Raw genomic sequence first — 26585 nt, forward strand, 5'->3', positions numbered from 1 at the left:
AAAGTGGGGGGAGAAAGGGGGAACTGATCACAAGGATCTACATTTAACCCCCTCCCAGGGGGATGGACAACAGGAAACTGGGTGAAGGGAGATGTTGAAAAGTGTAAGACATGATAAAATAATTTGCAAATCATCAAGGGTTCATGAGGGAGGGAGGATGGGGGATGGAGGGGAAAATGAGGAGCTGATACCAAGGGCTCAAGTAGAAAGAAAATATTTTGAAAATGATGATGGTAACAAATGTACAAATGTGCTTGACACAATGTATGTATGTATTGTGATAAGAGCTGTATGAGTCCCCAATAAAAAGATTTTATATATATATATATATATATATATATATATATATATATATATATATATATATATATATATATATATATATATACAGCTTTAGAGAGACCCAGGAAGCCATGTTGTATAGTGTCTATACAACATGCTGGAGGTTATGACACTGATATTTCAAATATCAGCAGGATCATAAATGGAGTAGAGGTTTCAAAAGTACTTCCAGGCTAAGACAGACTGGTAAGGAAGCCTGGAGTTCTACTTCTGATAATTAGCCATTAACAACTCCATGCATCACACCAGAGGAATGTCTGAGACAGTGCTAAAGAATGAGCCCCATTGGAAGGCACTACGCAGCAGCATAGCAGTAGATGCAGACATGTCATCTACCATGAGGATGGTGCAGTGCTGGGCAGAGCTTTATTCTGTTATCCTTAAAGTCCCCATGGATTGCATCCTGGTGGGGACGTCATGTTGCTGTTAAGTGCCATCTAGTAGGTTTTCAATTCACAGCAACCCTTGTGATCTTAGCTGAAATTAGAGAATACCAGCTAGATGCTTGTGTTTCACTGACCACGCAAAAACCTTTTAGCATGTGGATTTTAGCAAACCATGGATCATGTTGAGAAGGATGGGGATTTGAGAGTAGTTAATTGTGCTCATGTTGAACTTGTACAGAGACTAGAAGGCAGTCGTTCAGACAGAACCAAACTATACTGCATGGTTTAGAATCAAGCGTGGTATGTATCAGGGTTGTATCAGTTCACCATACTTATTTAATAGGGACACTGAGAAAATAATCCGACAAACTGGACTACATGATGAAGAATGTGGCAATAATCAATATTGGAGGAAGACTTAGCAAAAACCTATAATATGCAGATAACACAACCTTGTCTAATGAAAGCAAAGGGAAATTAAAGCACTTACGGATGAAGATTAAATCACACACCTTCAGTAGATTACACCTCAATAAAAAGTAAACAAATATCTTTAGATCTGGACCTTGCATCACGATAAACAGAGAAAATAGTGAAGTTGTCAGAGATCTCATTTTACTTAGATCCACAATCTATTCTAGTGCAAGCAGCAGCCACGAAAACAAATGACATATGGGGTTAAGCAAATCTGGTGCACGAAGCCTCTTTAAAGTGTTAGAGTGTAAAGATGTCACTTTGAAGACTAAGGTGCGTCTATCCAAGCTATGGTATTTTCTATCACCTGTGTGCATGTGAAAGCTGGACCATGAGTAAGGAAGATTGCAGATGAGTTGGTGCATTTGCATCATGATTTTGGCAAGTAATATTGAAAGCACCATGGACTGTTATAAGAACAACAACAACAACAAAAACCAGTCCTGGATGGTTTATACCCAAAATACTCTTCATAAGGGATAATAGAAAGACTTCATCTCACGTGCTGCAGATATGTAATCAGGAAAGATGTCTCACTGGGAAGAGCATCATGCTTGTTATATTGAAACCCACTGGCATTAAACTAAGGCTAACTCATAGCCACCGCTTGTGGGTTCCATGACTGTAACTGTTGACAGGAACAGAAAGTCCAGCCTGTCTCCCTTGGAGCTGCTGGTGGTTTTAAACTGCCAACCACGTAGATCACAGCCCAACACTTACCTACTATACCACCAAGATTCTATATGCTTGCTATAGTAGAAAGCAAAAGAAGAAGAAGGAGGTGGAGGAGGAGAAGGAGGAGGAGGAGGAGGAGGAGGAGGAGGAGGAGGAGGAGGAGGAGAAAAAGGACAAAAGAAGATCTTCAGTGAGATAGATTGACTCACTGACTACAAAAATGGGCTCCAAGATAAGAATTGGGCAGGACTGGGCAGTGTTTACTTGCGCTGTATGCGGGGTTGCTATCAGTTGGAGACAACTCAATGGCACCCTTAACAACACTGGTTATATTAAACACAGACAGACATCTTCCTGGTATTCTCTACTTTCAGCCCAGAGCCAATTGATATCTATAATGCGTCCCTCATTCCACATCCACATCCACCTTGACGCTCTCGTAGTTCTCTGTTGATTCGCTGTTGCAACAATCTTTATTTTCTCTAGCAAATTTTATTAGGCGTGACACTAGTGACATTTTCCAACAATATCTATATTCTGTTGTGTCACCTTTCTTCAAAATAGGCATACATTTTGGTATCTTCCATTTGGTTTGCTAGATAGCTGTTTTCAAATTTTCCTGACATAGAAGAGTGAGCAGCCTTCAGCACTCTATACCTTTGGGACTTTTCCATTGAATGGTAGTCCATCAATTCATTGAGCCATGTTTTCCACTAAAGCCTTTAGTGCAGATGGGCCCTCTTCTTTCAATACCATTGGTTCTTGATCATAGGCTTCTTCCTGAAATGTTTGAATGGGAGCCCATTGTTTTAGATACAGTGTCTCGGACAGTCCTTCCAGCTTCTTTTGATACTTGCCTCATTCCTCACGATTTTACCCATAGGACCCTTCGCTATTTCAATTTGAGGCTTGGCTTTTTTCTCCAGTGCTGCCACCTCCATGAAAGCACACGTAAACAGAGCAAAATGGCCATGCTTCGCATCTTTGCATGTTTTGGGAGGAAAGAATAGCTTAAGGAGAGACATACCGAAGCATTCCAGGTCCACAGCATGGCGGGGCTGAGAGAACTGGCGGGAACACTTACAAGAGGTCTTGTGGGTGGACTGGAGGGTCATTGAAATGGAGGATGCGGATAGCTTATTGTGTGTACATGAAAAGCCGGAGTGGCTGCATTTTAGTAAATACCAACTCCTAAGGAACTTGTGCACACCAAATAGTCCTGCCTTTATCTTAATGAATGGCAATCTAGGACCTGGCTACAGCAACACTGCTTAGCATTTGTTTAAGTCTCTAGAGTGTGTTTGTTTGTTTGTTTAAAATCATTTAATTGGGGGCTCGTACAACTGTCATCACAACCCATCCATCCATCCATTGTGTCAAGCACATTTGTACATTTGTTGTCATCATCATTCTCAAAACATGTGCTTTCTACTTGAGCCCTTGGTATCAGCTCCTCATTTTCCCCCTCCCTCCCCATTATTGCCTCCCTCATGAACCCTTGATAATTTATAAATTATTATTATTTGGTGATATCTTACACTGTCTGGCATCTCACTTCACCTACTTTTTATTCACAATAAGATTTTTTGTTTTTTGATGCCTGATATCTGATCCCTTTGACACCTTGTGATCACAAAGGCTGGTGTGCTTCTTCCATGTGGGCTTTATTGCTTCTCAGCTAGATGGCCACTTGTTTACCTTAAAGCCTTTAAGACCCCAGACTTCTATTGATAAGGAAATCCTCAATTTGATTGACTTCTAGCTTAAATAAGAAGCTCAGTGAACTGAATGAGTTTAACCAAAGGAGACAGAATAGGGTCTGTATAGAAAAAAAAGATCATTAAGAACCATCACAGTTTTGTTTCTGCACACATGAATTTATGTGTGCAAAGTAACTGTCATCTACACTACACCTGTACACGAACCTTCCCTCCATATAAAAATAAAGCAAAACTGCAAAAAAATTCCATCCCACAATTTTACATGTTACTACTTAAGGTTAATTTATTTAACAATTCACATTTTATTTAAAAACAAATGAATCATAAATGTTTTAATAAGTAATAATTGTCAGTAACCATTAGAAAGGAAGGTCTGTAGATAGATATACTTTCAAAAGTTAGGCAATTGAGCTCTATGGGTCACCAAGATAGTGTGGAAGATAAGCCCCCTGTTGGAACATTCTCAAAATACACAGTGGCTGTCTCAAGGCACTCAGAGCAGAGCAACAACATCAAAGTAGCAGAGGATCAGGCCTTGCTTTCCTACTATCCAGGATGTCAGTCTGGACAGCAACCAATGGCAATAGCTATGCATGAATTTCAATAAGGATTCAAATTTATAAGATGTCTAATGTCTTTTTAAAAATGAAAATAGGTTTTCCCCCTTAAAGAACCTAACTCTTTGGTCAAGTGTTTACTAAAGTCTGAAGTCCATTACCAACACAAACAATGGAGTATCAACTGGGGACTGTCAATGCATGTGTTTTGCAGGACAAAAAGGCTGTCCCTTTTAGACATGGAAATAATCACAATAATTCTACAGCAGCAATGACCTTGCTGTTTTGCTGCTCTCTCCTAGTTCTCCGGAAACTGACTGAATGAGCAGGCATCAGCCATCACACTTGGAGAAGTTGGAAAGAGTCATGCCCAGACTTAACAAAGATTCTCAGCAAAAACTCAGCTTAGTTGTTGTTTGTGGGGCGATGTGCAAGACGCCAAGGCAAACACATTTTTATTCAGTATCATCTTTGCATTGCATTCACTCACACACCACTTGTTTTGCTCTGCCTCTGACCAAATTCAGGGTCATCGAGTCAATTCTGACTCAGAGTGACCTGATAGGACAGAGTTGAACTGCCCCTGTGGGTTTCCAAGACCATCAGTCCTTACATGAGTAGAGAGCCTCATCCTTCTCTCAAGGAGCAGCTGGTGGTTTCAAACTACTAATCTGGACCCCATCCGAAAAATGGGACCAATAAAACCCACCAGGTGAACCTGCTCCTCCATAACCTTGAGACAAAAAGAACTAGATGGTGCCTGGCTTCCACTACCAACTGTTCTAAAAGGGATCATAACTGGATGTCCTGGATAGAGCAAGCATAATTGTATAACAAAATTCAAAATCAGAAGGACGACCAGGTTAACTAGTCTTATTGAGACTCATAGGAACCTTGAGTCTCTGGCTCTTAGTCACTCCCTGGCCCGGGAACAAGCATCCCTGTGCCTCAACTTTCAGGCAAACAATTGACAGGTCTCTAAGGTGAACAATAGCACAGGGAGACATCAATCTTTAAAAGCAATCAAACGTACAGAATTGAAGGGGGGGAGCATTTGCGCAGGGATAAACTCAGAAGGCAGGAAGAGACAGGAAAGAAGCTGGAATGGAAACAGTAAATTCAGGGAGGAAGTGGGAAGTGTTGATACATTGCAGAATCAAATGCATACGAATTGTTGAATGGAACATCTGTTGGCTACATAAAGCGTCACCCAAATCACAATAAAAAGAAAAACAGGGAGACAACATTTATGCAGAAGCAACGCTGGGAAGGCATGCAGGGGCAATGAAACTCAGTGAACTGGGAACACCGAATGGAAATCAGAGAGTGGGACATATTGTGGGGCTTGCCATCATTATCATGTAACAATCTGTGTGTATATATATATTGCTAAATAAAAAACAAATTGTTTTGTAATTTTTCACATAAACCACAATGAAAATAGTATAAAATGAGCAATCCACTTACAATAATAAGCATTCTTAGGAATCAACCTGTCCTTATTGTTGAATTGAGTGACCTTCAACCTCCAGATTTCATACCTATTAAAGGGGAATAATATTATTACTTATCTTGCAACATTGTGATGAGAATCAATGAAATGATAGACTAGTAGATAGACGATAGATAGATGTTATTGTTAGATGCCAATGAATTGGTTCCGATCCATAGCTGCCCTGTGCACAACAGAACGAAACACTGCCCGGTCCTGCACCATCCTTGCGATTGTTCCTGTGTCTGAGCTCACTGTAGCAGCCATGGTGTCAATCCCTCTGGTTGAAGGCCTTCCTCTTTGTCGCTGCCCCTCCATTTTACTGTGCATGACATCTTTCTCCAGGGACTGGTCTCTACTGACAACATGTCCACAGTAGCTAAGACAATGTCTTGCCATCCTTGCCTTTAAAGATCTGTACTTTTTCCAAGACAGATTGGTTTGTCCTTTTGGCAGTCCACAGTATTTGCAATATTAAATTGCACCACAGTTCAAATACATCAATTCTTTCTTGCCCAATGTCCAACTTTTACATACATGTGAGGCAATGGAAAATACCATGGCTTGGGTCAGACAGACAGACAGTAAATATCTGAGGTATTAATTTCAGAAGCAAAAATAAAAAGCCAAACTTATGTCATAACTTTTCTCATACATGTAATTTTAGTGAATTCAAGATTTTTCCCTGTTTATTCTGGATGTCCCCCTCCCCTTCTCCTAATATGCATCTCAGTTCCTGGGTGTGAGTGTGGGGATGGGGGGTGTATTTTACACTAGGCATTTTTAGAGGAGGGGAGATTCTTATTTTTAATGTCACTTGTCCATATTGCTCCCCATCTTCTCATGCTCCTTGAAACCAGCCTCTCTCTGTGTTGAGAGCTGAGTGACAGTTGTATTCCAGATGACTTCTCATCAAGGGGCCGTACATGTCACCTGTGGCCCCTTTGTCCTGACTGTAAAAGTAGCTATTCAGACTCTTGGCCCATTCTGTGTGTTTCCCTGACCCCTCAGGTATGAATGGGCTGGGAAATAGCCACACACAAAAAAAAGAGGCTTTGATGCCTCACCCTGGAGCCAAAGAGTCTCCAGTGGGCTGTGTTCATGGGTTCTACTGCCAGGTGTATGACACCCTGCAGAGCTGTGTGGGAAAGTGGGCATCCTGATATTCCAGGATCCACCTAGGCCAGTGATTCTCAACTCTGTTGGCACACTGAAATTAGCCAAGAAACTTTGGAAAATTCTGAAGCCAGTGTCCCATCCCTAGAGAGTTTCATTCCAAAAGTCCAGGATGTGGCCTTTGGGATTGTTAAAAGCTCCCCAGACGATTCAAATGTGCTCACACACGTGGAAACCACTGGTCTAGGGAAAATGAGACCATCTTCAACTCTTCTCTACCCTCCACCACATAGGATTATTAGCCAGCCGGGGTATGTTAGGACATAGCTTCCTATACATCCATTGTTGATGGCAAAATTCAACCTATGAATTCTTTAGGATGCTATTATGCATATTCATCAGCTTAACTTTTAAGATTCTAAATTACTTTCTCTTCCACTTATGACTTAGGCTTTATTGTTCTCTTTTGAAGTTCCAAAGCATAGCATTGCCTCATCTCTCTTTTAGCCTTTAAAAAAAAATCAGTATTTTAATATTACCAAAATAAATCATATATACATTTGAAAACATTTATTGTTGTTTTGGTGGATGTTTACAGAGAACATCAGTTACTCATTTAATAATTTATACACATTTTGTTTTGTCACATGATTTACAATCTTTTGAAGGTAATAGCGTTCATCCCACGTACTCCATGAATCCCTTGTTCCCATTCACCCACCTTTCCTGCCTTCCAAATTTTGATTTTTGGATAAACTATGTCCTGTGGTCTTATTTGGTTGATTAATTGTTCCATTTTTAAGAATGTCAGAACCGAGGCCAGCAGTTTTATTACCTTTTAAGGGGGAAAGGTTAGAAAGACTTCTTTCACTTCAACTTCCCTGTTATTGATTTCTACATATGCAGTCATTGAAGATTCTGGTCAGGATGTGATATGTCAGCTGTGTGTCAAACAGGACCCCCAAAGTATTTTGTGGACATGACGTCCGTGACAAGCCTCTCCCCATAACTTCCCAGGGCGCTTAAAAACTCAGTCTGATACAATGAGAGGTAAGCAGTGGCTACTTTGAATTTACCTGCGTTCCACTTCAATCTCATAAGGTGTTCTTTCGGTGGTGTTACTGGATCTTATTTTGAGAGCCTCTCAACCATTTCAAGAAAATTCCTTGATTCAATGGAGATTCACCTTTCGTGTGGCCATGGAATGTACGATCTGTTTAGCAAAATTCAATGCGGTATCAAGCAAACTGCATATTTTCTTCCCTGTTTCTATCAGAGCAATAGGTCCAGCATCAGTGATTGTGCGCAGCCTCCGTCTTGTGGTTGATGTTTTTTGCTTTGCTGGGCAACCTAACTGCTCTTTGGATGCCTCCTGGGTGTCTGCTCTCAGGTTCTGTTTCTACCCCTTATGACCCCCAGTTCAAGCTCCCTGGATGATTCACATGTGCTGACAAGGGTGGCAACCATTGGCCAAGAGCAAATGAGACACAGGTCCCCCATCGTCTCAAATTCCCAACTTATAATTTCCTCCAAGAACATAGACTATCCTTCCATACCCTCCACCATGTACGATATTAGCCAGTCAGGGAAAGTTAGGACGTATCTCCCTCTACATTCATTGCTTAGGGCACAAATTCGGATATCGTATCTGTAACAGTAATGACAAACTGCTGGCAGCAAAACCAGCGAGCGTTCTTGCCAATGAGTAAACCACCCATGACACAGGATTTTCTTTCAATTGATCATCATTAAAAAAAACAGTTTTATTAGCACTTTATCTACTCATCAATAATTCAATATTTCAATCATATCAAAAAGAGTTTTACACGGGTACAGATCAGAGCTGGAAACACAGGGAACCCAGGACAGATAAACCCCTCAGGACCAATAATGAGAGTAGCGATACCAGGAGGGTAAGGGAAAGGTTGGGGAGAAAGGGGTAACCAGTCTCAATGATCTATATATAATCCCCTCCCAGAGGGATGGAAACAGAAAAGTAGCTGAAGGGAGACATTGATTAGTGTAAGACATGAAAAAATAATAATGATTTATAAATTATCAAGTGTTTATGAAGGGAGGAATGGTGGGGGAGGGAGGGAGAAAATGAGGAGCTGATACTAAGGGTTAAAATAGAAGGAAAATGTTTTGAGAATGACAATGGCAGCAAATGTACAAATGTGCTTGACACATGGATGTATGTATGGATTTTGATCAGAGTTGTACAAACCCTTAATAAAATGATTTTTAAAAAAGAAGAGTTGGACAATTATCATATTCAATTCTAGAACATTTTCTTGTTTCTTGTAGTTATTGTTATTCATGCAATTATTATTTTTTCTAATTTGGCATAAATATACACAACAGAACATTCTCCAATTCCACAATTTCTCCTTGCATGATTCAGTGTCGTTGATTAGCCTCTTTGTGCTGCACAGCCACTGTTGATAGCCTTTTCCAATTATCCCACCACCATTGACACAAATGCCCCTATGTGACAACCCATTCTCCTTCACCTATGATAACCATGGTCAAGTTTAGTTTCTTTTATTCCACCCCCCATGGTTTTCTTGATATAGTATTCACTATATACACACTCATATACTTCCACGGTTAAATCGCTTTTTAAATGGTTTGTATAATCACAACCAGTTCTAGTGCTACCTCCCCACTCTGTATTTATTATTTGCTCCCTAAATCCCCTCGCCCTCCCTATTTCCCACCCTCCCCCTGCACTCCCTACACCCCTTGCACCAGTTCTTATCTCTATGCATCTACTCCTCTGTGCTTCACAAATTGCAAAACCCAACAGAGACAACAAACGACAAGACCAAAATAAAGCGGTAAGGATAAATAATAACCATATAAGATAATAACAGGAATAATGCGTAAGAGAGAAAAGACCACCATCGATATTTTAAAAGCCAGGGAGGAGATTTTTGTCATGGAACAAGCAAGCGATACTTGCACCTGGAACAAATTCAGGTTGGTTCAAGAGGGAGGTCGACTGACCAAGTATTACGTTTCATCCAGCATAATCAAGTTACTATGATATCTATCTGATAGAGACCCTTGCCTGTGGCCACAGGGGATCTTCCAGTGGCTTAATCTGCCCAGATCCTCTGCAGATGGGCTTGGGCTCTCCCTGCCCTTCCCAGCCTCCGACAATCAGTTCAGCATCATTTTGTAAAACGGCTCTTTTGAAGCAGGTGCACATCTCCCTGCACTTTTGCGTCTTGTCTTGCTGCAACACCGAAAGGCCCACCTGTGTTCTGGAAAGAAACGCTTGCCCTTTAGATGATTTCCATCCCAATGATCGGAAACTGGTCTCTCCCAGAAAGACACATCCCACAGAAAGTGCAAAGTGTTCTCCTTACTGTCACTCAATCTCACTTACAGTATTGTGGCAAGAGCCACTTTCGGCACTCTCTTCTGCTTCAAATTCTGTCGTTTCCATGCTTTGCTCTCCTGCAGAATGCATGAGCCTGCTTTCTCAAGTGGAGCCTGGCAAATGGTGGCTTGTGATGGCGTCTGGCTATCATCTGGGCTGCTTTTGACACATGGAAGCGGATCCAGCAAGTGTCGAGAGCTTTCATTCTTGCCTCCTTTGCTTTCCTTTGTTGCACCAATTGATCTATTTGGATTTGTACTTTCCCTGTGGCATGATAGAATGTCACTTTCCTTTGTGTCTGGCTTGGATCCAGCTCTGCACCTTGTGCTCCAAGGTCATTCCGGAGGAGGAGGAGAAAGGGGTGGTGGTGCGGGAGACCCAGTAGGGAGCCCCAAGATGGGAGAGAGGTGGAGAGGCTGCTTTGAGGTCGGCTAGTGCTCCTCTAAGTCCTGTCTTGGAACACTCAAACCAAACCTGACTTGCTGCCATCGTGTCCGCGCTGACTCGTAGCAAACCTGCAGACTGAGTCGAACTGCCCCTGTGGTATTTTGAGGCTAAATCTTTATGGGAGCAGAAAGCCTCATCTTCCTCTCATGGAGTGGCTGGTGGGTTTGAATGGTTGACCTGACAGTTCTCAGCCCAAATTACATAACCCACTGTGCCATCAAGATTCTTTCTTGAAACACTACTATTCATGAAAATATTTTTCTCCGTCTTAATTACCATATATACTTGTGTATAAACCTAGTTTTTCAGCACATTTTTAATGCTGTTTTTGTGGTAAAATTAGGTGCTTCGGCTGATATTCGGGTCAGCTTGTACTTGAATATACACGGTATATGTTCAAAGTAATGGATGACCATGGGTTAGTTTAATGAAGGAGGGGGATAAAGTGTGAGTGGGTGGGTGGGAGGGGAGGGAGTGAAAGGGCCAGCATTGATGAACTCTGCATTCCATCATGCTACCACGCAAACCTGTGAAGTAATTGTCCGATGCTGTTCCATGTTCAAGTGCATGGTCTGCTTTCCTTTAGAGTTGCTCCAAGGATTGACAGCGGTGTCGGTAAAGCATCTACAAGGGGATAGGTGAGAGACAGAAGGGCCTGCTCCCTTAAAGGTGGGCCAAGTGTCTGCCTGGGTTCTACTAGCTGTCTAGGCTCTGTTTCTGCTCCCTAACAGGGGGCACTCTCTGACGTGGGGCTCCAAGGAGCTCCCTTGCAGCTTTCCAATAAACTCAGCATGCGCGTGACCTTTCAAATGGAATAAACACACATGAGCATAGCCCTCCCCCTGCCCCCCGCCAACCTCACCGCTATCAATGTGATGACTTATAGTGAATCTAGGGTTCAGAGGCTATCGGTCTTTATGGGAGCAGACAGCTTCATCCGTCCCCCTCAGAGCTGGTGGGTTCAGACCCCCAACTGAATGGTTAGCTGGTCTAACACTTAGCCCACTGCACCACCAGGGCATCTGCACCACCAGAAGGCCAGACTCTAGAGTCCAAAGACTAGACAGCACAGGTTTATATTTGTATATAAATGCTGAAAGCAGCATATTCATAGTAACCGAAAGGTGGAAACAACCCAAGAGTCCATCAACAGAGAAGCAGATAAAGATAATGTACCGCATTTATGCAAAACAATATTATTCAGGCCCCCAAGCAATGTTCTGAAATCTGTTGTGACACAGACGAACCTTATGAACATTTTGCTGAGTGGGGGGTAGGCAAGCAGATACAAAATGACAGATCTTGTCTGAGCCTGCTGATATGAAATGTCTACAATAGTTAAATGCATGCAGACCAAAGTTCACTGGGGGTCACCAGGGGAAGATGGGCGGCTGACATAGGAAATTAGTGCTGAAGGGGTATTGATCATGGGACAGCAGCGGTTAATAAACCAGAATTGCGATGGTGGCACTAAGGCCACTGGATTCCGTCTCTAAACATGATTGGAATGGCAACAATGTAAGAAAATGGACATTAAAAACCCCAACATTATTAATCTGCAGAATTAATCTAAGCATGGTTATTCATCAGCATCTATCAACTGACTTTCCTTGAACCGAAACTTCTCTCCAAATATCATCCTGCTCTGTTTTCAGTCACTTACTAATATTTTCTCCATTCTCGGTCACCAGTGCGGTGACTTCTAAACTGTCTTTAATTTTAAAAGAGAGCCAGTCAGAGTGAAAAATCACTTCATAAAACTTTCCACCCCAGCTGACAGGCATGGGAACTTGGGTGTATGTGAACTCCCAGGCTTGTTCTCGCTCATCCTCTTGGGTGGTCCTTTCCCAGGCCTTGAGTCGTTTCCGCCCATGCAAGCGATGATCAGTGTTCGGCTGGAGACCTGAAGATGACCCTCCGCAAATCTACAGGGCTCTTCCTGCACAGCTCTCTCTCGTTCGGGTTTCTGTGCATCAGACTGTGGCCATCTGTTCCTCTGGGAGCACTTCATTGCTTGATGGCCAGTGTCTTCAAAATATTGTTCCATCTATTCTATCTCTTTTACATTTGAGGAGGAGGGGATGTGAGATGTACTTTTAGATTTGCTTTTGTATTCATGGAATTGTGTTCTAGACTGGGTTTTCTAGAGAATCAAACCTAGTGGGCTTTCTAAAGAATCAAAACCATCTATCTATTTACATCCATAGTTTAGGTATACAGGAAAGAAAGAAAATATCAACGTGGATGTTGAAAGAGACTGAAAGTTGTTCTTAATCATAAACTAGCTGAAGCAAATGGAAGAAATGATAAGATGAAAGATCTGAACAGGAAATCTCAAAGGGAAGCTTGAGAGGACCCAGTACTGAATTGTGCAAAGACATAGAGTTGGGAAACCAAATGGGAAGGACGCGCTCAGCATACATCAACCTGAAATTCAAGCCACAGCTTGCGATACTAAAATATTCTATGAGCAAAATATGGAGCGATGCAGGAAGCAGTAAAAGGAGATGGAGGGAACACACAAGAGTCACTATATACAAAAGTGGTCGACATTTAACCCTTTCAAGAGAGAGCATACGCTCAAGAACTGATGAACCGAAGGAAGACGTCTAAGCTACACTGAAGGCATTAGCAAGAATCGAGGCTCCAAGAATTGACAGTATACCAATAGAAACGTTTTAACACACTGATGAATCACTAGTCTATGCCAGGAAATTTGTAAGACAGTTACCTGGACAACCAACTGGAAGAGATCCATAATTGTACTCATTCCAAAGAAAGGTGGAAATTATTAAACAATATCACAGGCAAGTAAAATTTCTCTCAAGAACACTAAACAGTGGTTGCAGCAGTACATTGACAAGGAACCACCAGAAATTCAAGCCAGATTCATAAGAGGATGTGGAACAAGAGATACCATTGCTGGTGTCAGATGGATCTTGACTTAAAATACGGAATAATACAAAAATATGTATTTGCATTTTATTGATTATGCAAAGGTATTAAACTCTGTGGATCATCACTAACTCTAGGTAACATTGGGAAGAATGGAAATTCCTGAACACTGCATTGTGCTCCTGTGGAACCTGTACATGAACCAAGAGGCGATCATTCAAACAGAACAAGGGGATGGTGGCTGGTCTAAAATCAGGAAAGGTGTGCATCAGAGTTGTATCCTCTCACTATACTTATTCAATCTGCATGTTGAGCAAATCATCAGAGAAGCTGGATTATATGAAGAAGAATGTGTCATCTAGTTTAGAGGAAGGCTTATCAACAATCTTTGATATGCAGAGGCCACACTTTGCTAGCTAAAAGTGAGGAATACTTGCTGATGAAGATCAAGGATTGCAGCCTTCAATATGGATCAAGACTCAGTGTAAAAAACCAAAATCTTCACAACCGAACCCATAGGTAACATCATGAGAATTGGAAAGAGATTGGCATTGTTAAAGATTTCATCTTGTTTGGAGCAAACAAGGATATATATATATATATATATATATATATATATATATATATATATATATATATATATATATATATATATATATATATATAATCTCCTTGCTGTTGTTAGGTGTCACTGAGTTGGTTCTGACCCATAGCAGCCCTGTGCAGAACACAACAAAACACTGCACAGTCCTGTCCTATCCTCACAATTGTGCCCCTGCTTGAGCCCATTGTTGCCGTCACACTGTCAATCTATCTCTTTGAGGGCCTTCTTTTTCACTGCCCCTTCACTTTACCAAACGCAATGCCACTCTCCAGGGACTGGTCTCGCTGACGACATGTCCAAGGTATGTAAGATGAAGTCCTGCCATCCTTGCCTCTAAGGAGAACTCTGACCTTACTTGTTCAACAGTCTATATAGTATTTTCAGTATTCTTCTCCAGCACCACAATGCAAATGCATTGATTCTTCTTCAGTCTTCCTCATTCAATGTCCGACTTTCACACGCACAAGAGGCAATGGAAAATACCGTGGTTTGGGGCAGCTGTACCTTAGTCCTCAAAGTCATATGCCGGCTCTTCAATGCTCTAAAGAGATCGTGTGCAGCAGATTTACTAAGGCAACACATCTTTTGATCTCGTGACTGCTCTCTCTATATGGACCAAGCAAGACATAATCCTTGACAACTCCAACCTTTCCTCCTTTGATCATTATGTTACCTGTTGGTCCATTTGTGCAGATGGCGGTCTTCTGTACAGTGAGTCATTTTCCACCCTGCAGGCTGAAATTGTGGATCTTCATTAGCAAATGAGTCAATTCCTTCTCACTTTCAGCCAGCAAGTTTGTGTCATCTGCATATCTCAGGTTGTTAAGAAGCCTTCCTCCAACCCTGATGCCACATTTGTCTTAAAATACACACACACACACACACACACACCTAACTTTTGTTTAAAGAATAGCAAGGATGTAATAGCACTATTTTTAGTAGTAAACATCTGAAACAAAAACCCACCTAATTGTGTATCAAGCAGGGAAGGCTGTGGTACACCTGCAGTACATAACATCGGTGCTTGTGGGTCCATCCATTCAACTCATAGAAACCCCGTCAGAACAGAGTAAGAATAACCCCAGGGGCTTCCCCCAATTTCCCCCCGTTTTTGAGGCCCCACTGAGCTGTTGGTGGGGCCCAACCAACCTCACAGCCACTCTGCAACCATTGTACCACCAGAACCCCTTCTGACACTACGAAGCCATTGAGGAGGAGGAGATATAATGATACAAGAAAGCATCGATGATACAGTAAGTAGAAAAGGTGAATTCCAGAATAGGCTTCTACATCAAATAAAAGCAAAAGATTCTATTTAGTAAAGTTTCACTCATAGAACTTGAGTAAAATTATAGGGCCGAGACAGCTATAGCAGTAAAATGGATTTCCTTTTATTTGTTTGTGCCAATATTTGAAAGTCAGCCAATCATACTGGTACTGTTATTACTACAATGCAGCAAAATACAAAATAGCAGAATACAAATAAGCACCAAGCCAGAGTTTATTGTTCAAATAGAGCAGAAGGGCACAGGACATCAATGCAGCTCTTTTATGGCTTAACTTCTGCCACTCCTAAATTGTTTTGTAACCAGACTCTCAACCTTATAAATTACAAATAATCTGTCACCACACATCTTTGTGCTTTTAGCTCCGATTCTTAGGGCTAGATCCTAAAGATATTAAATGTAGTATTATATATAGTTATTTATAGGCAGGGATATCTTTTATCAGGCTGTCCAGAAAAAAAAAACAAGGTAAAATGTCAGGAGGCTATTATTGAGTCTTTGGTTAAATAGTAACCACATTTTCAACCCACCATACGACAGGAACAAGGAAAACAAGGCTATGGCGGCAAAAGAGTTCTAAAACAAGAAGTCCTACAAAAAAGGAGGTTATGCAGTCAGTCACTGCCCAGATAGGCATGGAGCTATATGTCTATCTTCACACATTTTCAGATAGTTTGTTTATGGTCCCATTTAAAAAGAAACCTTAATTTTGTACAGCCTTCAGATCACAGATAAAAGTTTGATGGTCAGCAGGAATCCCTCTCGGCAGTTAGGACTGACTGTTCCAGAATCGTGCTCCCAGGCTTGGGTGCACCATGTCTGACTATTCCACACCTGGGTGCTGTTTCAGGTCTGGTTGCTCCAAGCCTGACTCTCCCAACTCTGGCTGTGCCAACTCTGACTACTCCACAGGGGAAGGTTTCCAGAAGGTTCCGCATTCTTGGTGGGAGGAAGCAGAGGCCCCGGTCCTCTGTGGGTGGACTTGGGTCACACGTTGGTTATTCTTTGACCAGTTGGTGGTTTTCTGCCATCTCTTACGTTTCATTTTCTAGTTCTGGAACCAGGTCTTGACCTGTTTGTAGCTAAGATTCAGGACTTCAGAAAGCTCTGGCATGTGCTAGAGGCTGAGGCATTTCTGTTTCTGACATCCATCTTGGAGCATGCACAGATGGGTCTGAGAGAACACAGGCCAGACCTTCTGCTTCTTGCCCCGGCACTTACTTTCCAGCTCCACTGGGCTGTTCTCTCCAGAATCTGGAAGTTGTGCTTTGGGATTTATGGAAGAACAGGGGCTATCCTGAGGAAGCAGGTCCATGGAACAGGAGAGACGGAGACTCTGAATAGGTGCTTCAGCAGGTGGCATTTGCAAGGATGTACACCCCCCCCCCCCAACCACCACCATCATAGTTATTGGTGATGAGTCTCTAGAATCTGAAGCTTTGAGAAGGCTGGAGGGAGAAGATATATCCATTCTTTATATAAGCCAGTTTCTCTGATGATTTGCTCAACATACAGCTTGAACAACTATGGTGAGAGGATACAACCCTGTCACACACTTTTCCTGATTTTAAATCACGCACTATTCCCTGATTCTGTTTGCACAATTGCCTCTTAGTCTATGTACAGGTTCCACATGAGCACAAGGAAGTATTCTGGAATTCCCTTTTCTCAACGTTTTCCATAGTTTACTATGGTCCACACATTCAAATGCCTCTGCACGGAAACACAAACAGCCATCCTTCTGGTGTTCTCTCCTTTGAGCTGAGATCCATCTGACATCAGCCATGACATTCCTTGTTCCATGTCCTCTTCTGAGTCCAGTCTGAACGTCTGGCAGCTCCCTGTCAATGCACGGCTGCAACCACTGTTGGCTGATGTGCACTGGGATTTTACTTGCATGTGATCTCAGTGACAGTGTTCCACAGTTTGAGGAATCCATGGGCACCTTTCTTTGGAATGGGTACAAATACAGATCTCTTCATGTCAGTTGGTCAAGTAGCAGATTTACTATTGCTCTCTCTCTATTAAACTCCCTGCCATCGAGCAATTTGTGATTCATCATGACCTTATGGGACAGAGCAGAACTGCACCTATGGGTTTCCAAGACTATAACTCCTCACAAGAGTATGTGTGTGTGTATACTCTCTATCCATATGCAGAGTTGCCCAAATGCATGGCATTATTTGATCTCTTACTGCTGCTTCCATGAGCATTGATTGTGGATCCTCAATGGAAAAGAAAATAGAAAATAATAAAAACTAGAACAAATTTAAAATGGGCCAAGTGGGAGATCAAATGGTAAGGTGTTAAATTTCAACCTAACTACATCTGCATTAATCCATTTTCCAATGCATTCTGTCTGATAGTACGGCTATTCACATCCCTGTCTACCCGTTAGAGGGGAATCTCCACAACCCTAATCCACAGGGGGACCCTGCAAATGGAGTTTGGGTTGCCACTCCTATACACAGCCTTTTCCAAACAAGGAGTTTGAAATTTAAGCTCTGATACCATTTCCTCCTGCAGATTTGGGTTTTACTATTTACAGTCCTTGGATTACACAGGCCGGTGTGCTTCTTCCCTGTGGACTTAACTGACACCTTACTTAGAAGGCTTCTTGTTTTGTTTTTTGTTTTTTACACTTGACTGGAGGATTTGTTAGAGCACAACTTATATATTTCAAATGGACAAAACATTAGTATCATGTACAGTGTCTTAAGATAACTTGCCCTTGAATGGGAGCTTCCTGTCTAGTACTTTGAGGTCTACAAGACGTTATCTTAAAAATGTACTACTGTGGAAAATGAAGACTGCTTAAATCGAGTGGGGGAGGGGAGGGCCTGTGGTTTCTCTTGGTGATTAATTGCTGTAACACTGTCCTTCGGGCGGCTGAGGGAGTTTCATGTTTTCTTTAGACATCAGTAGGTGCCGGAGCTCTTGCAGGACAACTTTGATGCTGTAGGAATTCTGCCATTTTGCTAGCATGATATGGCTCGGGGGTCCACCACTCCATTAGAACTATTAACTCCATTCATATTAATTTTTGTTACAAATCTTGCAAAGGGGGGTGCTTCTGGGTATTTAGGTCCACATTCTATTTTAAGGCTGTATATACGGTTTTCGTAAATTGTCTGAGCCCGTGGTGGCTGCCATCTTGCGTTGCTGTTGCTGGAAGGCCGGCCCCTTCTTCACCCCAGGCTTCTTGTTTTAAGACAAGTTTTTAAGGACCCCAGACACTATTCTTTCTGACAGCCCAGCACCATCTCATTTCTTCAGCACACTTTGCTATAGCACCCAGATCTTCAATGATTTCTATTTGAAGGCAGTATAAAGTAGAACCATGCCATTACAACTCATTGTTCTTAGATTAGAGCGTACGATGAAGTATGGACTCAAAATCCATTTATATGTGGTTTACACGTGTCTCTGATCCACTTTAGAGACATTATTCTGTTGGGTTATCTTTCTTTTTAAGTGAAATAAACATGGATCAGTTCCCCTTGGTTAGCCAAGTAGATGTCTTCCAAATTTCTTGATACAAATGACTGAATAATCGCAGTACTTCACGAGCTTGTTGAAACGTTTCAAATGGTACACCATTAATTCCTGAGCCTTGGTTTTAGCTAATGCCTTCCGTGTGTGGCTTGAACTTCTTTCAGTCCATTAGTTCTCAATCATATATTACTTCTTGAGATGGTTGAGCGTCAACTAGTTCATTTTGGGACAGTGATTGTGCATTCTTCCCATCTTCTTTGGATACTTCCTGTGTCATTCAATATTTTGTCCGCAGAATTGTTCATTATCGCAATTTGAGAGATAGATATTTTCTTTGGTACTTTTAATTTGAGATATGCTGAGTGTATCCTTCCTTTTTGGTTTTCTAACTCTAGATTTTTGCACATTTCCTTTTTAATATTTTGCTTTACATTCTCAAATTTCCCTTTGAAATTTTCTGTTCAGCTTTACATTATTATTCCTTCCACTCGCCTTAGCTACTGTACCCGTAAGAGCAAGTTTCAAAGTCTCTTCTGACATCCACTTTGCCTTTTCTTCCTTTTCTATATTTTTAATGACCACTTTCTTTCTTCATGTGTGATATTATTGATATCCCATAGCTCGTTCAGTCTTCTTTCATTAGTATCCAGTATGTCAAATCTGCCCCCAATACTAGTCTTGGGTTATTCCCCCAATGAGCTCAGGAACATCTAAGATTAAGATACTGCCCACCTTGTTATGTGTGTGATTGACAGGGATCACATACGCAAGATTATATAAGTCTGTGGGGGAATGCATTTGCTCTTTTTCTTGTTCCTGAATTCTGGAAAGGTGAACCCTTGCATGAATTGTCTGTCTATTTTCCCTCAACTACACAGCCAGCCCTCAGGACCCTTTCAGTCATGAGGTTGGACCTCACATCGTGAATCTGGTCAACTTAATTTACATGTACTCCATTTGGAGAAGTCCAAGTGTATAGTTGCCTTTTGAGTTGTTGAAAAATGGCTCCTGGGATGAATAAATCATTTTTAATCAGAAGCTTTGTGTAAAACTCAGTCATTCTGGGTCCAGTCTAAGTAACTATAAAATCCACTTGAGAATATATGAGGGGCTACCTCTCACCACCCCTCAAAATAAACCTCTGAAAAAAATCTCCGCTGGACAGAGCTTTTGTAGCATGCATAGTTTTCCCCAGCTAGGTGAACATTGAACAATGTGCCCTCAGCTAGTGCACTCAGTGGCATCTCCTAGGAAGGTTCTCCCTGGCCACAGTGGATTTTTTTTCATAACAGCAGTTTTGCTTGAACCTCAATATAAGAGAACAGTATGCAGTTGTGAAATTGTTTCCTGCTCGGGAAAAATGCCCCATAAACTGTTGTGATGTTGAACACAGCTTACAAGGACAGTGCTATGGGAAAGACTCAAGTGTGCAAGTGGTTTTCTTGTTTCAAAAGCGGTTCAATGGACAAATATTTTGAGAATGATGATCGCAACAAATGTAAAAATGTGCTTGACACAATGGATGTGTCATGGATTGTGATAAGAATTGTACGAGCCCCCGATAAAATGATTTTTTTAAAAAAGGAAAGAAAGTAAATCTCTAGAAAAGAACACGGGCAATATATGTACTAATATGTCTGATGCAATTGATGTATGGATTGTAAAAAGAGTTGTAAGAGCCCCTCCCCCAATGAAATGTTATTAAAAAAAGAGGTGAAATGTCAATTGATAACAAGCCTCATTCTGGATGTCTGTCAGCTTCCCAAATGGGCAAAAATGTAGGCAAAATTCATGCACTTGTGCTCAAAGACCAACTATGGACCAATGAAGAGATGGGGAAGCTATCTGGATCATCCTGGAGCTCAGTTCAGCGAATTTTAACAAAAGATTTGGGAATGAGAAGGGTAGCTGCAAAATTTGTGCCTCGGGTTCTTACCGACTTGTTGAGGGGAAGCATGCCATGGTTTGAAGGACAGCTCCACAGCGACGCAGCCTTTCCCCTGAGATCATTACTAGTGATGAGACGTGGTGCTACTCTTATGACCCGGAAAGCAAACATTAAACAAGCCAGTGGAAGATGCCATCATCACCTTGCCCAAAAACGGGTTGTCAAGTGAAATCAAAGATCAAGGTGATGCTCATTTGGTTTTTTATGTGAGGGGGATAGTGCATTTGGAGGTGGTTCCACCAGCTCAGACTGTTAATCAAGCATTAAATTTAGAATTTTTGAAAAGATTTCATAACGTGTGTGACAAAAAAGACCTGATTTGTGGCAGACGGTGGACTGGTTTTGCTACCATGACAATGCACCTATTCATGTAGCCATCTCAGTGCAACAGTTTTGGCCAAAAAACAGCATGCCTTCCTTGCCCCACACAGCTTACTCACCTGATCTCACTCCTTGTGACTTCTTTTTGTTTCTGAAAATGCAGAGGGACATGAAAGGACAGCAATTTGACAATATAGAAGAGGTGAAGAAAAAATGAGGGAAGTGCCGCCAGTCATCCAAACAGATGAGTTTGGAAAACGTTTCCAAGAATGAAATCACAGATTTGATGAATATATTATGTGTATTGGAGAGTACTTTGAAGGTGATACGTTTTGTTTTGTTTGTTTTTTTTTTTGTAAAAAATTCAAATACATAGCTTTGGGGGTAAAAATTCCAATGTTCTTTGGGTATCCTCTAGAATATATGCTGATGGCCAGCCAAATGACCATCTAACAAGCCGTCTTTGTTATCTAGTGTTACTATAACAGAAATACCACAAATGGGCTACTGTAAAGAATAGATTTTTTTTTTTACAGTTTAGGAGGATTCTGGGTATCAACTCTAGGGGAAGGCTTTTCCTTTCTGCCAACCATGGGTTAACCTTCTTTTTCTTTCTCAGGTCCTTTTTAATCTACATGTGGTGTATTAGTAATCGTTCCCTATTTGTGCTTTCTGCCAATATGCCTAGGAAACTTCTTATAGCTCATAAGTGGTTAGGTTTAGGACATACATTAGACTGATACAATCTTGGTAACACAACATTTATAATGGGATTATTTTGACAGGTGTTTATAATTCCAACACATATTTTTGGGAACATAATTCAATCCATAATGTACACCAAGAATCATTCATTGCAATTAGATTTTTTTTTAAGATAGGAAAATTCTTATTTTGGTTCCCCAAACCATGATCTATGTCTAATCAGCTAATTTAGGCAGAATGTAGTATAACCTGGTCCAAATAGGTCAGCAAGTCTATGGTGCATCCCTACCTTTAAGCCGGCACTCCTGTAAACATGACTGCTAGGCACAATATAGCTGGAGAAGAGCAAATAGTTAAGACTTCCAGCAAGATGGTGGACTAGGTAGGCACGGTACACAGATCCTCTATAACAAAGATCCTATATAATAGAAGACTGAATGAAATATAGCTGACTCTTTGGGACTCTATGCTTCAGAGGAAAGGATGATAGAGAACTGGATTGGATACCAACAAGTAGGAACAACTGAAGAAGAGCAACAGGAGAGGAAACAGATGAACTGTTGGCTAGTTTCATGCTGTGTGGCCATTTTTAACTTCTGCAGGAAGCAGTCCATCTGTACAGCTGCCTGACACACTGGTAAAGAAAGCCTATGAATTAGGTGGGGCACAATCAAAAGGAATAACACATGTGCCTGGGATCCCAGAACAGAAAGAAACACATAAAGAAAGCACAGAGAAAATTTGCAGAGTTTTGTGAGAAAACTGCCCTAATATCATGATAGACCAGAAGCTATGCCTTCAGGGAGCTGAACAAAACTCATGAGGCTAGCCCTAAAATTAAAGAGCAATGTCAGATCATAACCAAATTTTCTAAAACAAAAGACAAGGAAAGAATCCAAAGAGCAACTCAGTAAAATGAAAAATTACCTAAAAGGAGGACCAGTAATCTGAACTCCTGATTTCTCATTAGAACCATACAGAATAGAAGATAAAGGGATGACATATGAAAGACTTGAAAGGGGGGGGGGGAGGCAACCAAGAATTATATGCCCAGCAAAAAATGTCCCTCAAATATGATGGCAAACTTAGGACCTTTCCAGATAAACAAAAATGTAAGCATTTTGTAAAAGCCAAAACAACATGACAAGAAATAGTAAAAGAAATGATTTGGACAGAGAACCAACAATGGCTGCCAACAACCTGAGATTAGCATACATGATACCCCAGGTTTAGAAGAATCCAAATATGCAAAATGACAAGACTAAAAATAGGCATCCACGGATATAAATTTGTAACAAAGACAATTGCAAAGTATAAAGAGGAAATAATGTGGCTATAGAATTTCCCAATGGAGATTTCAAGAATTTGGTGATGGGGAGGACAGTATCCATTAAGAGGGAGATTAGCAAAGAATGATGAACATGCGGGAAGACTGGGAGGAGTGTAAGGGTTCATGGTAACAGAGAAATGCTGCTATCCACCCACGCCTGCAATAGCAATGATCTGTAAGCAGACACGTGGATAAACGTGTCAGTGTGGGAAGGAGAGTGGGTGTATTCACATATATAAATAGGGTTGGCAGAGGCTATTGGTACATGGGTATTTACCTTTGTTGCCACTACATGCATGGATTTGGTGGAGCATACAGCATGCCAAGTCAAGGAAAATTCTTGGACATAACCAGGCACCTTGGGGGAATGAAATGCTGGGTTTGGGAACTCAGCACCATAGTCTTGGGTGGCACGGAGATCAATTGGCATAATACAGTTCACAGAGTCTACATCCTACTTTGGTGAGTATTGACTGAGATATTAAAAGTTCATGAGCGGTCATCTAAGCACAACCATTGATTTTACCCTGTCTGGGGAAAAGAATGGTGATGACAGTTGAAAACTCATGGAAACAACGACTTCAATAGACTAATGGACCCCAAGACCATCAGACTCCAGGACCCGGAGACCTCAAGAACTAAATGGTACCCGGCTACCACTATCAACTTCTCTAAAAGGGATCACAGTAGAAGGTCCTTAATAGAATAGGTGAAAGTTGTGGAACGAATCTCAGTCATGAAAGAGTCCAGGTTTGCGGAAGGGACAGAATCTGGCTGAACCTCTGAGACTACGATCACCCTCTGGGCCTAAAAGCGAACTCACCCCTATAGCTCAAATTTCAGCCAAACAACACAAGGGGTCTCGAAGCATAATAATAACACTATTGACTTGTACACAACTTCCAACAATTGACCATTAGAGGAGACAGGGGCAGCATTTATTCAAGGACAATGTTCATATGAGTTGGGAGGAAATGGAGGATTTAGAGATAGGACCTACAGGGAGGAAAGAGGATGAGTAATATTATACTGAGGGTTCTGAACCAAAATGTGTATGGACAGTTGAATGTAAGACTGATGATCTGCTCTGTAAACCTTCAGCCAATTCAAAATATAAAAATGTTTAAAAGAATATGGGTAATTGTGGCTTTTCCTTCCAAAACCAGCCTATAACCTCTGATGACTCACTACTGTTATTTTGTCATTCAAAGGACCGAATTATTTCATTATGTTCCACTTCCCTAAACCTGAACTGGAAGGCAAAGGTAAAGGCGAGGATAGGAGTAGCCAGTGACAGAGAGGGGCTCTTTTCAGAAGACTGAGGAGATTTACTTATCTTTGCACAAAGAACATAGATAACACATATGTTATCTATGATATATGGTGATATGTGTAATAAAAAATTGTCTCCCTAAGTCCAGAAAAGGTATTTTTCATTTGTATTCAAAGAAGAGTGAATTTAATTATTCTGCTCACTTAGGAAGTGTCTATACTTTTTTTTCAAAGCTCATTAAATGAACCTGGCCTTGAGGAGAACACGCAGCCTCCACATTTACATTTTCTTCTTGTGTTCACACTTCTCATCACAAAGGCTGAGGAAAAAGCAAAATCACTCCTACTTACTTATGCACTATTAACCTTTGCACCTCTCCTTCCCACATCTTTTCTATTTTCTGATTGCATTTTAAAATAGCGTTGAAAAAAATGCTCAAGTTGGTACTCCCACTACCCACACTGACCAGTGAGAACTAGTCATGGACTTAGCATGAGAAATAGTCTCATGCTGCACTTTGAGTGCAAGCTTTCTTAGTGGTGCTAGTAGGGTTTAGGATTCAAACACTTCAGCAATTTAAACCCAACATAAATTTCATATGTCTAAGAATGACAGATGAAAATTTTATCTACCACATCCCTCGTTGATCATAAATAGGCCTCCTCTAATTTAGAAACCCTGTCTAGGGCCACTGAGTTGGAACAACTTAATGAAAGTGGGCTTGGGCGACACATTTGAGTACTTGACTACTAGTCATAAAGTTGTTAGTTCAAATCTTCCCAGTGGTGTCTTGGAAAACCTGACCTTAAAATCTGCTTCAGAGGATTCACAACCTTAAAAATTCCATGGAACTAATATTGTGAAAATGTCAATCTAATTTAAAACAATATATAAATATGATGAAATTTTGATCCAAATGCAAGTGCTATTCTTCAAAAAATGGGAAAATTAATTATTAACTTTATATGGAAAAGGAAGAAACAAGATAAGCAAAAACACTACTAGAAAACAAAAATGAAATAGGCAGCCTCTCACTCCCTTATTTCAAAACCTATGACATAGCCATGGGAGTCAAAACAGCTTGGTACTAGTACAGCAACTGATATATTTATATCAGAATAGAGGCCCTAGAAGGAATGTCAAATACCTAAAGACATTGACTTTTTTAATAAAAGCCTGAAATACAGTGAATGGGGCGGGGGGGGGGGGGTGTTAAATAGTCTCCAATAAATGGTGCTGGAAAATTGGATCTTCATTTCCAAAAGAATGAAACAGACTCATACTTCACACCGTATAAAAAAAACAAACTCAAGATGGATTAAAGACCTAATTGTAAACTCCAGAACTATAAATACCATTAATGAAAAAATAGCGGAAACTTAAGGGTCCTATACAAGGTATAAGCACACTACTAAACCGAATGAAAAAAATCCACACTATAAAAGACAAATTAGAGAACTGGAACCTCCAAGAACTGTCATTTATGTAGAGCAAAAAATCTCATGAAAAGAGAACCCACAGATTGGGAGGGAAAAAATGGCAATGATGCATCTCTGAAGAGGCTAATGTAAAAAATGGATAGAAAACTGCAACACTTCAATAAGAAATACACACCAATAACTTTGCATCTTCTCTTCGCATATCTTCACCATTCTCTAATTTCATTTTAAAATAGCGTTGAAAAAATGTCAAAGTTCGTACTACCAACTACCAACACTGAACCACTGAGAATTAGTGATAGAAAGTTTGGATTTCCTATTCTCCCGCTGCACTTGGAGAATGTGTTTTCTTTAGGGACACGAGGGATAATCCAAATAAAATATGGGTAGAAGATATGAATAGAGAATTCACCAAAGAAGACATCCAGATAGCCAATAATTATATTAAGAGATATCACAATCACTAACTACAAGAGAACTGCAAATTAGAACAATGATGAGATACCACTCAACCTGACACTAAAAGCAAAATACAACACAATAAAAAGAGAAAATAACAAATGCTGGAGAAAAAGTGGAGAGATTGAAAAACTCATACATAGGTGGGACTGCAAAATTGTACAGCTACCATTGAAACCAGTATGGTGCATCCTTAACAAATGCAAATAGAAATACCATATGACCCAGCAAT

General features: G+C 40.9%; 2 pseudogenes; both read right to left on the reverse strand.

Moving 5' to 3' along the window:
- Positions 1-16103: 16103 nt before the first annotated feature.
- Positions 16104-16698, reverse strand: LOC142461009 (homeobox protein NANOG-like; annotated as a pseudogene).
- A 1517-nt stretch (positions 16699-18215) lies between these two features.
- Positions 18216-24938, reverse strand: LOC142460822 (ubiquitin-conjugating enzyme E2 variant 1-like; annotated as a pseudogene).
- Between the last annotated feature and the right edge of the window lie 1647 nt (positions 24939-26585).

Source organism: Tenrec ecaudatus, chromosome 11 (genome assembly GCF_050624435.1).
Source record: "Tenrec ecaudatus isolate mTenEca1 chromosome 11, mTenEca1.hap1, whole genome shotgun sequence".
Lineage (NCBI taxonomy): Eukaryota > Metazoa > Chordata > Mammalia > Afrosoricida > Tenrecidae > Tenrec > Tenrec ecaudatus.